This window comes from Canis lupus, chromosome 23, assembly GCF_011100685.1.
Source record: "Canis lupus familiaris isolate Mischka breed German Shepherd chromosome 23, alternate assembly UU_Cfam_GSD_1.0, whole genome shotgun sequence".
Classification (NCBI taxonomy): Eukaryota; Metazoa; Chordata; class Mammalia; order Carnivora; family Canidae; genus Canis; species Canis lupus.
In genome coordinates this window covers 9,830,338-9,847,945 of record NC_049244.1, presented here as the reverse complement: position 1 = coordinate 9,847,945, position 17,608 = coordinate 9,830,338, and the positions used below count along the sequence as shown (strand labels likewise).

The 17,608-nt window shown below is 42.9% G+C and overlaps 1 protein-coding gene and 1 long non-coding RNA gene across 5 annotated transcripts in view; both read right to left on the bottom strand.

Annotated features, from left to right (window-relative positions):
* Window positions 1-17,608, bottom strand: part of MYRIP (myosin VIIA and Rab interacting protein) — a 361,492-nt gene that overhangs the window by 139,264 nt on the left and 204,620 nt on the right. The gene's annotated exons all lie outside the window — the stretch shown is intronic.
* On the bottom strand, window positions 1,678-16,438 carry LOC119865348. Its single transcript, XR_005376872.1, has 3 exons — window positions 16,218-16,438; window positions 7,001-7,150; window positions 1,678-4,160 (listed from the first exon to the last, which is right to left on the bottom strand). It is a non-coding gene; the product is annotated as an uncharacterized LOC119865348 (long non-coding RNA).

Genomic DNA, 17,608 nt, shown 5'->3' with positions numbered 1-17,608 from the left:
TTATTTTTTTTACTATAAATCAAGAGAATTCATTGACATTTTGAAGGATGTGTATTTATATCTTATATTACAATAACATTCAATAAATAAAAGACCCAAGGATTTAGTTCTTAGCTTTAGCACCCTGAGAAATCTAATGCCCCTTCTGGGTGATGGACAGTTGTGTCATGGCTGCTCTGTGAAAATCCATGCTTAACCAATGAAATCCCCGAAAATGGCCATGACTCATAAGTTGCTGTCCCAAAAACCTGTACATAGGGTAGCCTGGAGTAAGTCAATATTCTTACATTCAGATGTGACTTTCCCACTCCCTCTAGGAATAAAGTAAGGAGTCCAGCCACAGACTCAGAGAGGCGGCATGTCTGTTAAGGCAGCCACTACTAGCACCCTCTCACCACACCAGGTTTCTGTTTCATCAGCAGAAGATAAAATCCTACCTGTTTCTGCAAAGCAGTTGATAAAGAGAGAAGAAATATTTTCCCCCGTATTATTGAAATAAAACCAATTGTTCAAAATGTTCTTTAAAAAATTCAGTTCTTAACGTTTGCAAAAATATGCAGAATGCTGAAAATTTATGTACTACATGAGACAAAAGTGACCCAGTTCTGTTGAAAAACATCAATCACAACAACCAGGCAGCCTGTACTAAAGGATTATAGTAAATAATAACAGTAGGCCGTAAAATAAAACACAAGTCAATATTGCTTAATTATTAAAATTACTCAAACAGTGGTGTTTTTTCTACCAAGTTCTTCTACCTAGACCTAGTTCAAGTATCTTGAGACAGAATTAAATGCCAGGACACAAGGAATGCAGTCCTCAAACCTGTACTCTGTGTCCTCATGGGCAGAGAAGCCCAGAGCCTAAGTATGAACCAGGAATCCTTCTTAGGAAGACACAGGGTTCCAGGCAGAGAGCATCCTAGAGTGAAGGCATAGTACAGTGACACGCCTATTTCTATTACCAGCTCGAGAAGGGAGGTGATGGACAGCTGTGAAATCTCATACAACCAGGTTGAGAAAAACCCATCAATGCGGGGAGGGAGCAGGACTACCACTCATTTAAAGCTTGCCCACTGGGATCCCTGGGTGGCGCAGCGGTTTGGCGCCTGCCTTTGGCCCAGGGCGCGATCCTGGAGACCCGGGATCGAATCCCACATCGGGCTCCCGGTGCATGGAGCCTGCTTCTCCCTCGGCCTATGTCTCTGCCTCTCTCTCTCTCTCTCTGTGACTATCATAAATAAATGAAAATTGAAAAAAAATATTTAAAAAAAATAAAGCTTGCCCACTTAATAAAACTTTGTCAAGGAGATGTCCCCTCATTTGTACAATGGGCATCATCCTCACCCCTCACCCTGGAAAGGATCAAAAGAGATCATGCTTGTAGTACACGGAATTACAACTCTTGGCCTATTTTAGTGCTCAGGCATTAGTACCATCAATGTCTACATGTACCATTTTTAAAAAATATTTATTTATTTAAGAGAGAGACAGAGACAGAGATAGTGAGAGAGAGCACGAGTGGGGAGAAGAGGGAGAAGCAAGCTTCTTCCTGGGCAGGGAGCCGGATGTGGAGCTTAATCCCAGGACCCTGGGATCAGGACCTGAGCTAAAGGCAGACGCTTAACCAACTTAACCACTCAGGCACTCCCAATAAGTACTACTACTACTAAACACAGAAAATGTTTTTCTCAGATAACACAAATTATGAAGGAGCTATCACAGAACATTTATTTGTAAAATAAATTTACAAATGTTTATTTGTAATGTAAAAACATTTATTTGTATTCCTGCAATGTCCCTCTTGTTCTGCTGCAAATCCTCCTTCCCTCTATGTAGGCAAGACATATCCAGGTGGTCATCAGAAATGAAAAGATTCTATTAAAAAAAGCTGCCTCACAGCCTAGTGCAATTCTCAGTACCAGGTCTCAGTTGGAACACTCTGCTCTCTGTCCAAAACCAGCACAGATTTTTCAGATAAGATCTCATTCTAGTTATAAATGAAACGTGGCATCTTGACTCACAATACCTGTGTGCATGAGCGCGCTCTCTTGCTCTCTCTCACACACACACATACACACATGAAAGGAGCAGAACATTCGAGAGGAAAGAACTGGGAATGCTTCTCTCTAAAGGACCTAGGCAAGATTTTGAAGAATGTGCATGCCCTTTTACTGTGCAGTGGTAGGTAGAATATTGTGCAAGTCATTTCACTAGCTCTAGTCTATGTGGGTATGTATGCATAATTCAGAATATCCATGAGAACCCAGGTCATTCTGCTAACTAGAGTCCACCCCACACTGTACACAGCACTTACTTGGAAAAGTACCTATAGATAAGCCCAGGGTTTTAAGGAGGAAAGGAAGGAACTAGTCCTTTTTCGCCCATTGCCATTGCCAAATAACTACACCTTTTGCTGATGGGTCCCTCTCCTTCAGACAAATGCACATGTGCAGAATCCTGCTTACTCTTTTACGGACTGTATTGAGTTAGAAGTGGGTTTTCTTCACATATATAGGATGTAAATACAAACTCTGAAAAGGCACATGCCTCACCCACTCATTTTCATGCAAAAATCAATGGCCATTTCTTACAAAAATGAAAACAAATTTATATTCTGCAAATCAAACATGAACTTAATGTATTTCTGCTCAAATGAAAGTCTCAAAAAAAGGCTGCTTTTATTGTCTGACTTGAAAAATAAGTTGAGGGGATTCCTGGGTGGCTCAGCAGTTTAGCGCCTGCCTTCGGCCCAGGGCGTGATCCTGGAGTCCAGGGATCGAGTCCCACGTCGGGTTCCCTGCATGGAGCCTGCTTCTCCCTCTGCCTGTGTCTCTGCCTCTCTCTCCCTCTCTCTGTGTCTTTCATGAATAAATAAATAAAATCTAAAAAAAAGAAAAATAAGTTGAAATTGTGCTGTAGTCTGTGATGGGGCCAAATGAAGTCATTGGAAATTTCTAGTGCTAGCAACTCTGACGTACAAGGGATCAGTTTCCACAGTCACTCCAAAAGATGAGAGCAGATGAGGGACACCAGGATTCTCTAACCATCTTTAGCTGAACTCCTCCAGCAACATTTCTGTTCTCAATGACTCACTGAACTCATCTTTGGCAAAGTCTGTACTACTTCTGCTGTTCATGTTGTCCAGAGAAGATCACAAAATCCCTTTCCGATGGCTAAGCTGTTTGAGCAGAAAGGACCTCCAAATGGCTCTGTCCCCAGGACCCTGCAGATTTCTGCCTACAGAGAAACTCAGGAGGCTCTGAGCTCCAAGAGCCAAGCTGTGGGACACTTCCTTTAGGGATAGAAATTGTGCACATTTGCTACCAGTCCCCACCTCCAGAGTGGGAGCCTGGCCAAAAATCCTGTGTGTGTAGGTGGTGTTGGGAGGGGGGGGAGAATTTTATTTTAGCGTTATTCACTATGGTGGACTTAAGGGCTTTGAATAGAAAGATATACTCCATCTGTATGTAGCCAAAAATGTCTCTCAAGAGAAGCCTTGAATAAATTGAATAAATCGTTTTAGAGGGGGCTTTTTAAATGTGCTCACCAAAATTGAAACCACTGACCAGGATTCAACCAAGTACCTCTGTAGTCATTCTTTAGAAAACCTACTTTTTTGGAGTTCTTGAGAACAGGTAAGGTAAGAGTGTCAACCACAGAGCTGGTCTGCCCGAGTATGAACCCTGGCTCCTCCATTTCCTAGCTCTGAGATCATGAGCAAGTTTCTTGACCTCTCTCCTTAGCCTCCATGTCTGTAAAATGGATGCAGTATGCCTGCTTTATGGAGTTGTCATCAGGGTAACTGAGTGCCAGAACAGTAATTCAGTTCAGAATAAGCTCTCAATGTTAGCTATGATAGAGAAAAGTAATTTCCCATCTATATAAGCTTGTTGTTGTTGGTTATGGGATCTATTTGCAAAGGCAGTGATTCAAGGCCCGGCCTCTGAAGAAGCTGAAAGCCTCCATGGCAACAGATGAGCCTTTTTCCCGGGTTCTGGCAGCGTTGTTGATATCAAAGCACATTGATGCAGAGAGCAAGGAGTTAGGAAGATGGGTGGAGCGTTTCGCTTCACCCAAACAGTAAACCAGGGGCTTTGCCAGGTGGCGCAGATGCTGCATCTCAGAGTGCCCAGATTTTTCTTACAGTTGTCATTTTGCCTGGAAAAGAAAGTTTTCATCATTTAAAAGATACTGCTTCATCTCTGTCTATGCTCTCAGCCCCACGGCTCTGAGATGGACCATTTTCCAGGCTGCTTTCATGGCAGCTCACCTGAAGCTGGTCCTGACACCTCTATACCATCTTTGGTATGGGATCATGCAGAAATTCTGGCCTAAGATGGCCACCGCTGTGGCCAGAGCTGAAGTAGGCCTGTTAAAAACGATCTTTGATTTCTCTGGTCATCTAGACAAGGGTTTTGTCAGAGGGAAGCTGGACTCAGGTCCTTGAAGTCAATCTCCACCTTGATTTATCACGCCACTTTTGCCATAGGTTAAAATTGCCCTCTACCTCATGGTGTCTCCCTTATTATGCAGTGAGCATGTAGGATGGGGAGGGGAGGGATGCTCCTAAAATCAGAAGAGAGACATGGGGAGTACCAACCTAGGGGATCTGGTACAGAGCAGGGCCCCATGCCCACCTCTGTTACTTTGTGACCATGCTCAGATTACTTCCCTTCTCTGATCACAGTTTTCTTAACAGAGATACTCTGTGTGAGCACAAGTCCAATTTTTGAGCTGGAACATAAGCTTAGGGTTTGGCTGCCATTTGGGGTATATCCAGAGGAGGAAACCTACGGAGGCCAACCTTGGAAGGGTCAGTGGTCATGGTCTGAGGGCTCAGGTTGGAGTGTGTGTGTGTGTGTGTGTGTGTGTGTGTGTGTGTGTGTGTTGGGGTCTGGGGAAAGGGGAAGAGTGTGTGTGGGGGTGTTATGTTGTACAGCCTGGGTGCATGGGAGTGAAATGGGTATGTGCATGGGACAGAAGCAGAGAGATGACACCACCTGTGTTAGGTGCATGCGTGAAGAAAGAATGGGAAAGGAAAGGAGAAGATGGTGAGTGGAAGAGGGAGGAAGGGGAGGAGGAGGTGGGAGGAACAAAAAGGAGGGGTGTGTGGGGTGTGTGAGGAAGACACTGGGTGACAGCATTCAGAATGTGTGAGAGAAAAAGGGAACGTGGAGAGGGAGAAAGTACAAGGCAAAGCAGAGGCAGAGAGAGTACTTGTGGTGTATGTGGACCTGTGAGTACATGCCTATGTGTTTCTGTGTGTGTGTCTGTGTGAATACGTGTCTGTGCTTCTGTATGTATACACGTGAGTCCCTATCTGTGTGTGTGTGTGTGTGTGTGTCTGGGTGAGTGCATGTCTGTGTTCACATGTGTATGCATGAGTACCTGTCTATGTGTTTGTGACAGTGAACGTGTGTGTATGTGTGTGTGGGGGGGGCAGCTCCAAGCAGTGACTGGAGTAGTATACATAGCCCCGGTCCATATGCTTCTCAGAAAACTCCTAAGCTCCCTGGACAAGCACAGGCAGGAGGTTTGGGGAAGTCTCTCCTCTGACTGGCTCTACAGCAAGGCTGGATTCTCTGAGTCTGAAGGCAGGGGATTGGGAGGCCCCCCAGGGTCCTGCCCTCTGCTCAGGGCTGGATTTCTGGCTCTGTGTATGGGAAAGTCTGATTGGCTCTAAGCTGGATGGAATAGTCCCCTGTAGTTGGGGTTTCTCAGAGCAGCACCCCCTGTGTCTGCAGCAGCTGGATGCTGACCTACCCTCTCTGATCCTCCCTCAGGAAGGATCTGTTCATGGCTGCTTGGCCTGATGAAGTTTTCCAGGTAGGACATGAGGAACAGGGAATCAAGCTCTAGCCTTGTGAAGGACAGTAATAGCGTGGCACCAGTCAAGTTTGGAGAAGGTGTGAAGTCAGTTTGGGAAATCCTGTGTTCAAGGCCTGGTATCCTTTCCTTCTCTTCTCAGATACTTGGGAACCTGCCTCTCTCATTCCCAGCTCTCACTCTAGTGGACTTGACCTCACTCTCAGCAGTAATAGTGAGTCTGGCTTTTTTTTTTTAATTTTTATTTATTTATGATAGTCACCCAGAGAGAGAGAGAGAGAGGCAGAGACACAGGCAGAGGGAGAAGCAGGCTCCATGCACCGGGAGCCCGACGTGGGATTCGATCCTGGGTCTCCAGGATCGCGCCCTGGGCCAAAGGCAGGTGCCAAACCGCTGCGCCACCCAGGGATCCCTGAGTCTGGCTTTCATTGGGTGTCTTCCCTCCTCCCAGCTACAGTGATTAGGTCAGGGAGGGGCAGGTGACCCCAAGGCAGGCCAATGTGAGCCATGCCCAGGACTTATGTAGCCCTTGAGAGTGGGGTCGTCTTTGATGATGTGTGACTGACAGAAGGGAGGGCTAGAGCTGGGCCGTCACCTTGACATTGTGAGACCCTGAGTCCAGCAGTACCTGAAACCAGGTTACCCTTGAACCTCTTTGATTACATAAGTTAATACGTTCCCTTTTCTTTTTTGTTGTTGTTTTTGTTCTGTTTTTTTTTTTAAGATTTTATTTATTTATATATTTGAGAGAGAGAGAGAGAGAGAGAGAGAGAGAGAATGAGTAGGGGGAGGGGCAGGGGCCAAGGGAGAAGCAGGCTTCCTGCTGGGCAGGGAGCTTGATATGGGACTCAATCCCAGGACCCCGGGACCATGACCTGAGCCCAAGGCAGATGCTTAACTGACTGAGCTACCCAGGGACCCAGGTCCCTTTTCTTTAAGACAGCTCAGGTTGGGTTTTCTATCACTGGGGATCCACAGAGGCCTGGCTGAAGCAGATGTGAAGGTGATTCCCAAACCCCTACTGAGAGCCTACCATGTGCTGGGCAGGTGTAGGGAGGGGAGGAGGTGACCAAACACAAGGCTCCTGTCCCTGTCTTCCTGTACTCTGCACCTGAGAAATCATGGCTGAGAGAAAGAAAAAGAATCCTCTTCATGTCTTCCTGAATACCCACCTGGGCTCCACCTGAGTGTCTGAGGACAGAGCTTTTATGTGGCACTCCTGAAGGCTCCAAAGCCCCACCAGCCAGAATATGACTCAATACCGTGTGTCCTTGACCGATATCCATACAGGAAACACATCAAGTGGAAGTGGGGCACTACCACTGGGGAAAGAAAAGAGAGACACCTGTGCCACATAAGATGTCCCCTTTGGGCCTTTTATCCTGAATTGGCTCTGGGCAGAGAAGTGCATATGCCAGCAGGTTTGACAGATAATGAGTTAAAGATGAATGCAGCTGTCGGCTGAGTTAGGTTTTGCTTCCTAAAAGTGAAACCCTAGCCTGTAATACAGTTGACTCGGTCTCGGAGATGAATCCCTCCTTCAGCAGAAAGTCTGGCTGGTCAGTAAGGCGAAAGGGCTCTGTCTGCAGACTTCAGGCTCATGGCAAAGGCAAGCCCCTCCGCTGCCCATCCCCTTCTTCTTTTCCCCAGCTATCCTGGGGAGTTACACGGCCCTCCACGTCCACGTGCATGGTGCCACCGGAACACAATCCCTTCTCCCCACCATATCAGCAGATTTCAATGCAGAGCATCGGTCCAGCTAGCTCCTCACCGGCCAGCCCCCTGGGTGCTCATGAGAAATGTGTCACAGAAAGGCCCAGAAAGGCCAGGGATTTTGTACAAGGTATCAAAACTCACTAAGCAAGAAAAAAGTCCAAGCAGAAATAAAACTGAATATGTTTTCCTTTTCTGGATGAAATTTTGAATGCAGCAGTTATTCATGGAGTGCTTTTCAGGTCCAGCAGCACCCACTAGGTACTTAATACTCAGTTCCTGAGAACCATTTTCCCAAGGTCAAAAACAAAAGCACGGAAAGAAGCACTTTGTATCACTATTAGGGGCACACAATATAGGAATCTATTTCCTTGACCTTGTCCCACAAAAATAGATTCACAAGTTCTCTCACACAGTCTCACATACCTTGAACTGAAGGTCCAGTATATAATTTTAGAGAAAAAAAGAGAAATCTGTAGAAAGTGTTTTTAGGGAAGCAAATACAATTCTGCATAAACAACCCATTGCCAAGGTCATTACAATACAATAAGCCCAGAAACATCCTCCAAAGAGAGACTCTCCCTTGGAACTAATGTATGAAAGCTCTATGATGATGATACATTCCCCAAAACCTCAGAAAAATAATTCTGTAAGTCTCACATTCTCTTTTAACTTTGTTTGTTTGGTTTGGCTCTTGTTTGAGTTGATGTTTTTTGAGCCACAGACAAATCTAATGATCACTTCCAGCATTTTGGCATACTCTAAAGCTAGGACGCAAATTTTCCTGCTCTGTGAATACACCCCTGTCTCATGCCCAGGAGAGCATCTTGGAGTCTTAAAAACCAGCGTGGAGTCACAGAAATGAAAAGTAAAGTACAGGGAATATAGTCAAGAATGCTGTAATTGATGCTGTATGGTGACAAATAGTGACTACACTTACGATGATGAGCCCTGAGTAATGTATAGAAAGAATTGTTGAATCACTGTATTGTACACCTGAAACTAATATAATGTGTGTCAAATATATTTCAATAATACAATTTTTTAAAAAAACACCTGCGTGAAAAGCTACTAATTCTAAAGATGACTTTTGAAGATTATCAACAAAAAGAGACCATGTTCTCACAATCTCTACAAGCATCAATTTCTTCAGTTACAAAACTGGAATATTGGTTCCACATACCTCATGGGTGGCTGAGAGGTTAAGTTAACATAATGTAAGCCAATTGCTTCTAAATTTAAGTGCTAAGTAAGGCATGGCTGCATTCTTCTTAATGACCTAGAGTCCAGTTTCAGATTTAGGCACTATGGTACTGATGGCTAACAACCATAAACTCCTTAATATGGATTAGAAGGTGCCTCCCAGTCCTAGCGCAGTCTCCCTGCTGTTCAAGACAGGCTCCAGCCTTGGCGACACTCTCCACTCGCTCTCCAGATTCCCTGGCTCACACCTCAGGGCTCTGCACTGCCTTCAGGTGCTCTCCCAGCAAGGCCTTGAATTCTTTAGGGTTACAGCTGTGACCTTTCCATCTCCCTAGTCACCTGATTAGACTCTGAGATCCTGGTGGGCAGGGGCTCACCATGTTTGGGGCTGTGTCTCTGGCTCATACACGGTACCTGGAGTTGCCAATTTTCAGGTATCTGAGTGCCCCCCACCCTCTGCAGCTCACAATTGGGTTGACTGCTTTCTCCACTGCTGTGGCTTTTTCCCAATACTCCAAGATGCCTTCCCTTATCTTCATTTCCTTTCTGTTTGAAAAACTTCTTTCACCCAATCTTTAAGGATATACCTGCCAACTACAAATTCTTTTCATTTTCCTTCATCTCAGACCCTCTTGATTTCCCTTTCATTCTTGGAGAATAGCTTCCTCAGATATAGATTTTATAGCTGACAGTGTTATTCTCTTAGCACTTGAAAAATGTTGTGCCGTTTCTTTCTGGCCTCGATGGCTTCAGAGAAGAAATCTGCTGTCACCTGAATAGATCTTACCCTATAAGAAATATGTCATTTCTCTCTGGGTGCTTTTGAAAATTGCTTTCTTTTTCTTTAGTTTTTAAAAGTTTATTATTGTATTTGGTTTTCCAGGTATTGTATTTGGTTATTTGTCAGGGTCACAAGGACGCATTCTAGCATTATTCTCAAAGAACGGTCTTTTTTCTTCTCAAAATCAGCCAGTGAATTTATTTGGTTTTCATTTCCCATAAGTACCACCCACAAGCCTTATCTAGAAGTTTCTAATTTTCTCCACTCCTGCTTAGAAAATCCTCTACTGCAATGAAAAGGGTAGGTGGAATACTTTGTGTGATTCAAAGCAATGTCCTTGTCACAGGAAGCCATCTTCTGCCCTTCCTGCAGGGACTCAGCATGGCTTCCTATCTGTGCCATCCACTCTGGAACCACCAGAGCCTGAGTCTCTAGACCTCAGACCATTATAATAAAAGAAATTAAAGTTCTTCTCATTGGGTGCCTCCTAACCACGTGCCAGTCACCATGGGTTGGGGGGAGGTACAAGTCACCTTTTCTCTAGTCCTCAGCAATCTTATGAGGCCAGTATCATTAATTCCCATTTCTCAGATAAGGAAAATGATGTTCAGAGATATTTGGCAACCAACCAGTAGTCCCAAAGTTAAGTGGCAGAGCCAGGGTAAATGTCTCAATTTTTTAAAGTTGATTTTAGGGCAATAGGGCTTACATATGATAAAGTGTACTAAAACTGTCACACTCAATGAATGTTTATATATGTGTACACCTGTAAGACCGCCACTTAGTCAACATACAGGACATTTTAATCACTCCAGGAGGCTCTCTTATATCCCCTCCCATTCCAGCAGCCCTTTCTACCCCCAAGGGCAATTGCTATGCTGATTTCTCTCATTATATAGATCAGTTTGACCATTCTGGAACTCTGTATAAATGGAATCATACAGTATGTGCCCATCTGTGTCTGGCTTCTTTGGCTCAACATTATGTCTGCTCATCCATGTTGTTGCATGTATCTGTAGTTCCTTCTTTTTCATTGTTGTATAGTATTTCATTAGATCAATACAGTACAACTGATATACTCATTCCAGTTTAGGGGTATTACAAATGAAGCTAATAGGACACTTGTGTGTATGTCTTTCCTGGACATACACCATCATACAAAGACAATGGAAATTCCTCTTGCCTAGTTGTACCATATACTGAGAAGTTCCAGTTTTGTTTTGTTTGCTTTTGCTATGGAGATTAGAGTTCTTTTATTTCTAGCCACAGGGGCAGACGGAAGGAAGACTCTTATTGACTTAAGTAGTAAGAGTTCTGAGTAAGATTTTAAAGTGATCCCCAAGCAGTTTTCAATCCCTTCTCGGTGAATCCTTGGAAGCATGGTGAGAAGGTGATCAATCTTACTTCTCCAATAAACACATACACAGAAACACACCCTCAGACCTTCCCGCACTTTGCATCATCTCAAACTCTGCATTGCTCTACACAGTCTTAAATTTCCCACATCCACCAACTTTCCCACCTGCCTCTAGTAATGCACCCCATGCTTCAGCCACACCAGTTCTGCTGTTTCTACGAAAAACACAGTCCTTCACAATCTTGCACCCTGTTTTAAATCTCTGCCAGGCTCCATCCCTCTTTCAAATTTTTGCTTAAATGAAGGCTACCTTCTCTCTCATTTGCAAGTTGCCAGAATTGTAAGTTGGTGGGGATATAAATAGTAAATAAATACATGCACACACTATTTATATGAGTGTATACAAGAGGTTTTGGTTCCCTGAAGGCAATTTGTAAAGAAATAAAGGGCACTTTAATACATAGGACATTTATAAAAGGCAAGAAGTAACTCACTTCTATTTGATAATATATAATGCCCGAGACAGCTTACCTACTCTATGGTATATTATTTTCCCCAAAGTTAGAGACACAAGCTAAATTGATCAGAAGCAATGAAAAAGGATTAGTGCTTTATGATTGCATCTGAAAGGCACAGCTGACAAAAAGACTTTATAAAGTTATTCAGCTTATTTGGAATTTGTTACACTTCCTGAATTTATAAGGCCACTCCTACATTTCTGCCAAGCGATCTCATTTTAGAGGTTGGCATGAGAATCTCACTCCTCAGCCTAAACAAAAAAACCTGAGGAACACAGCTCTCAAAAATGCCAGATGTCTTTGTGTGGTTTCATTTGGATGAGGGTCTGGAAGTTACTTGACTAGGGAGCTGAGGTCGCTGGTACAATTCCTTTTTTTTTTTTTTTTTTTAAGATTTATTCATCCATTTGAGAGAGGAGAGAGAGAGAGAGAGAGAAGGCACAAGTGAGCACTGGGAGAGAGGCAGAGGGAGAGAGGATCTCAGACTGACTATAATGCTGACCACTGAACCAGACTTGGGGCTTAATCTCAGGACCCTGAGATCGTGACCTGAGCCAAAATCAAGGGTCCAAGACTTAATCAACTGAGCTACCCAGGCACCCAGATACAATTCTTTAGAATAAATTAAATCCTCTTTTCTTTCTCTCTCTCTCTCTCTTTTCATTGAGAGAGTGAGTGAGCCACAGCAGTGGGAGGGACAGAAAGAATGGGAGACAGACTCCCCACTGAGTATGGAGACTGATGTGGGTTGGATCTCACATCTCTGAGATTATGACCTGAGCCGAAGTCAAGTGTCAGCTGCTTAACCAACTGAGCCACCCAAGGGCACAAATCCTCTTTTCTTAATTATCTCATAGCCTCAGTTCTGCTGCTATAAACGACAAGCCTTTTCAATTCTGCCCTTACCAATGAATTCCTAAATCCAGGTGTCTCCTGCTTTTTGAAAGTACACAGGATGCAACTTCACTTTTACGAAGGACCTACATTAGTACCCGTTTCTGCTAACTGAAAGAAATCTGAAGAGGATTATCCTTTTTAAGAAAAAAAGGAGGGCAGCTCCAGTGGCCCAGTGGTTTAGTGCCGCCTTCAGCCTGGGGTTTCATCCTGGAGACCCGGGATCGAGTCCCAAGTCAGGCTCCCTGCTTCTCCCTCTGCCCGTGTTTCTGCCTCTCTCTCTGTCTCTGTGTCGGTCATGAATAAGTAAAATCTTAAAAAAAAAAAAAAAGAAGGAAGCAAAACAGCATTCAGTGTTTGTTTTACAGTAGGCCATTATAGGGCCAGCACACCCCAAGAATCCAAGCAGCGAGAGTGGTACCACTAGCTTTTTCCCCAAGAACCACACACAGCATCTCCATGTCAAGCTACCACAGCTTTGAACTATGTGAACATTTGTGCTTTATCTTGATTTATGTTGTGCATCCATTAGCAAGATGTGCTAAGGATAAGGTATCAGAAAAGCCTAAGAGGTAATTTTTGGGTTCTGGGAATGCTCAAAAAATTTTCTATATAAGTTAATGGCAATTGCTTCTTTGCTTTATGTCATTTCAGCTTATGAAAGTTTTCACAGGAACACTCTACTTTCAGATAGCAGGGTCTAGTGCTGCCTTTGAATTAAAAACAGCACAGCATTCTCTGATGCCTTTATGGTGATTCCAAGAGCAATTCACACCTCAGGCAGGATCCCTAGGAATCCTTATGGTGGTGTAGCCCAGGTGATGCTGAATTAAATTTTGCTTTCTTGCTCATGTTCTCAAATGAGAATTCAAAATATTTAAAAGTATTCTGCAGTAGTTTCTGATCTTGCTTTGAAGAATGGTTTGTTTATAGTCCCAAGAATGAATACATCATCATCTGCTATCTTTGTTCCTGCTGAACTCAACTGTCTTCGTGCTGAATAATGCTTTGTCCAAATTAGGCCTGTATCTATAATTTTAGCCCCCTCTTACGCTGGGGTATCAGACCCTTCTTTTCATCTCTTAAACTGATGTTCTATGGATCTTTTTGGGGGGAACTTTGCATTTTCATCCACAAGGCTCACCCTCTTCTCCCATCACTTTACAATTCATCTTTGGTGTGTTCCTTCTAGCCCCAGGTACCATCCATGCACTTATGAGCCCCTGAGATCTGGCCAGCTCCCCACCTGACAAACCCCTGCAAAGGCACCAACATGTGCAAAACCAGATATGTCGTCTTCATCTCATCCTCTCCATGGTACTTCACTACTGTTCTCTAACTCCATAAATGAGGCCACCCTTTCTCCCAGTTGGTAATCCAGGAACTGGGGAGTCGTCCTAGATCCCTTACTCACTTCCCAATAGCCAATGCATTCCTCCAACTAGCAGATATTTACTAAGTATCTATGAGCACCAAGTACTGGGCCAGATGCTAGGGATGCAGCAAGGAACAGGAGACAGGAACTCTGGTTTCATGAAGCCTTATTCAAAGGCATGAGGCAGAGACTCTACTTTTTATTCTGGAGAACTCTTAGAGCCTAGAACACCACCTGAACAGTGAAGGTGCTCACTAAAATATTTACTGAGTTAAAGGTCTAATCTTTCTGACCAAGATCAGATCAGGGCCTTCCCACTGTCCAACCTCATCCCTTCCCACTCTTCTTCCCCTTTTCTAGCTCCAAATATCTTGACCTCTGGGTTCTTTATTTAGGCCAAGTTTCCACTCATCTTAGAGGCTTCACATATGCTGTTCCTCTACCTGGAAACTTCTATTCCTCATTGTGCATTCATTTTGCCTTGTTAATACTTAATCAACCGTTAGATCTCAGCTTAAATATTAGGGAACAGGCAGCCTAGCCTAGATCAGGTCTCCCTTTTATAGGTGCTCACGTCTTTGTGACCTTTTTTTCCACAGTTCTTGACACCACTTGAAAATATTAATGGGTGACACGCACTGAGGGGGGCACTTGATGGGATGAGCACTGGGTGTTATTCTGTATGTTGGTAAATTGAACACCAATAAAAAATAAATTTATTAGAAAAAGAAAATATTAATGCATTTCTGGTCATATAAGCATCGTCACATCCTCCCACAATGCTGTAAGCCCCAATGAGTCAGGAATTGTGTGTATTTTGCCAACACTGTGCTGCCAAAAAAATGAGACCCAAATTGCCATCCTGATAAACAGAATGAAGGTTTAAAATCCAATCAAATAGGGAAAACTCCCTTGATGAGAAGGGGCTCTAAGCAGCCCTGCCCAGGGCCCATCCTTGGAGGGCTAATGCTGCTTTGGAGGCTAGAGCATTGTCTGCTTTTCCAAATTAGTTGAGACAGCTTCAAATGTGATCATTGCTTAAACTTATCCTCTTGCTTCTCATTTTATATTAAAGCCATATTTTAGGACTACTTGGAGACTAGTTCTTGGGTACATTCCTGTACTTCACAAGGCCTGGAAGATGGGCTCTTGAGGGAGAAGGCATCTCCTCTGTCAGTTCTAGGTCCACCACAAACAAGTGTTGGAGTTGGAAATTTTGAGGGGTGAAACCAACTGTTTTAGGCTTTTAATTAATGTCCATTGGTCCCTTACATACAGCCTGGCATGGTTTAGGAATATAATAAAGTTCCTGCAACGAATCGAAAAGGGCAAGCAACTCCTTTTCCCATTTTTGTGATAGGAATATTCTGATTCTATCTAGTTACCTCATGACTCCTTGGTGGTTGGTTCTTTTACTGTAAAAAGTAACGAGGCACAATGATTACAAGATCTCTCTACTCTCTTGAGCTGGAGAGTAATGGTCCTTCTGTAGAGTAGCAACCAGTTAGTGGTGCCCACAGAAGAATAACAAGAGAGAATCACTAGTGATGGACTCTTAGCACTTGTCAGAGCATCTCTATTAATCCTCACTACAGCCCTGAGTGGTAGGTATTAGTATCTTGATCTACAGAAGAGAAAAATGATGAGCAGAGATGAGAAGTAATGGGCTAAAGGTTACAGCTGGTAAAATTAAGAGTCAAACCTAAATCTGACGTCAAAGTTTGTATTAGAGGTGAAAGGAGGACCAGAGGCTCTGTTAGGTGTAAAAGGACCTTTCATTCATAGGCTGCAGGGATCAAAAAGGTAGAAGAAAATTCTAGAAGTAATTGCTTCCTATGGGATTTCTATCCTGGCTATTCTTTGAACCCTCCAGCCCAGGAAATCCTGAACTGTATTTTTACATGCTGGCAGCAAATAATTAGAAAACAAACATTTTAAATAATCATGTCAAAAAGCTTATAATAGGAAAAATTTGACAGAAGATGTTCAGGTCTTTTACACTCAAATCTATAAATTGCTGCTGAGAGAAATTAAAAAAGAACTAAATACATGGGAACATATACCATGTTCATGAACTAGGGGACTTGGTATTGTTGAGATGTTAATTCTTCCCAAATGGGTCTGTGGATTCAACACAATCTCAATCAAAATCCCAGAGAGAGTTTTTGTAGAAGTTGACAAGATGATTCTAAAATTCATCTGAAAATGCAAAGGATCTAGAACAGTCAAAGCAATTTTGAAAAGGAACAAGTTTGGAGAACATACATTATTTGCTTTCTAAACTTTATACTAAGTTGTTATTACTATGGAGTATTGTCATAAAGATCAACAAACAGATCAGAGGAGAACAGCAAATCCAGAAATAGACCTACATTTCTATGGTCATGTGATACTCAAAAAAAGGACAAAACAATCCAATAGGGGGAGAAACAACTTTACACAAATGATTCTGGAATAACTTGATATCCAGATTAAATTTGATTTTCCTTCTGAAAAAAACACTGAGGACAGAGACAATACACAAGATAAGTCACTTAAATTTCTTTACCTGAAAAAGGAATAGGTTTGCTAGAATTGTCTGAGTTTCACATACAAGGCCTGGCGAGGCAGATTTTTGTGCTGGCAGGAGGAAGGGTCTGGATGCTTAGCAGAACTTGAGTGTGTAGCTAATGAAGAAGCAAAGCTACAGTTAGGAGAACTATTAAGGTGGTAACCCAGAAAGCCAGGGCATTGGTACTTGCAAGGAGGCAGATGGAGTCATTACCAGGAGAAAAGGTAGGAAAAGAAGAGATAAAAGGAGTAGAATCTGACCAGAGGTTCTAGAATCTGCATCTCTAAAGTAAGCCTGCTTGGGGTAGCTTTTTCAAAGTACAATGCAGGAGATGGTACCTTTACCCCTGGCTCCCTAGGTCTCATTGCGGTCCAGTATTTAGGAAGCCCCAAGTGCAAGGACTCTTCTGATAGTTCAGTACTCTTCTTTCCTTTGCCTTTATTACCACTGCCATGTTTTATTGTTGAAGATGGAAACTAAAATAAAGAGAAGGGAAAAACGAAGAAGAAAGAGAAATAAAGAAGGAGCAATCTTGCCTACATCTGGCCTGGGGGATGTATTTTTCCCCCTCCTGCCTTCCTCACTGCCCAATCTGCCTTTATCTGATTAGCTCCCACCATCCTTTTAGGAGAACCGGAATGTCACACTCCTAGTCCCATAGTTTAAATGAAGATCCACTCATAGCATTATATCTTTCCCTTTCAGTACTTACTCTGACTGGAACCACACAGTAATTTTGCTTATTTCCCTTCTAGGCGATAAGGTTCATGAACCTGTGTCTTGTTCTATTTACTTCCAAGTCCCTAATGCTGGAACACAGTGCCTTGCACATAGTGGCCACTCACTAAATAATTGTTGAATAAATGACTAAATCCCTGCCAGTTCCTAAATGAGCTACCAAGAGATTTTGTTTTCTAATCTTAGGAGAACTCAAATGTCTATTAATGGACAGTCAATGTTTATTAAATGTAAGATCATGTTCAGTTTCTTCAAATTGGGGTCATTACTCAAAATTATCCAGTAATATTTTGGATTTTTTTTGGTAGACACTTTGATTTTAATCTGATTTTTATTTTATTAAGTGCTTTATTATAGAAAGAGTTATGGGACCAATTCCTCAACTTAATCTGCTAAAGAAATGTAGTTGATTTACTGAGAGTCAAAATGAAGAGTACATGTATTACATTTATGTCATTTCCCTTTCTGCTTAGGTGGCCATGTAATAAGCATGGTGAAAATTCATTGTTTTTGTTTTACCTCAGTCGATGTAATTGCATTGGCAATAAGATTTATACTTTAAATAAGCTGGTAACTAGGCCCTAATTAGAATTATAGAGTTCTCAAACCCTAATAATCACAAGTAAAGCATATAGTGCAGTAAATGCTAG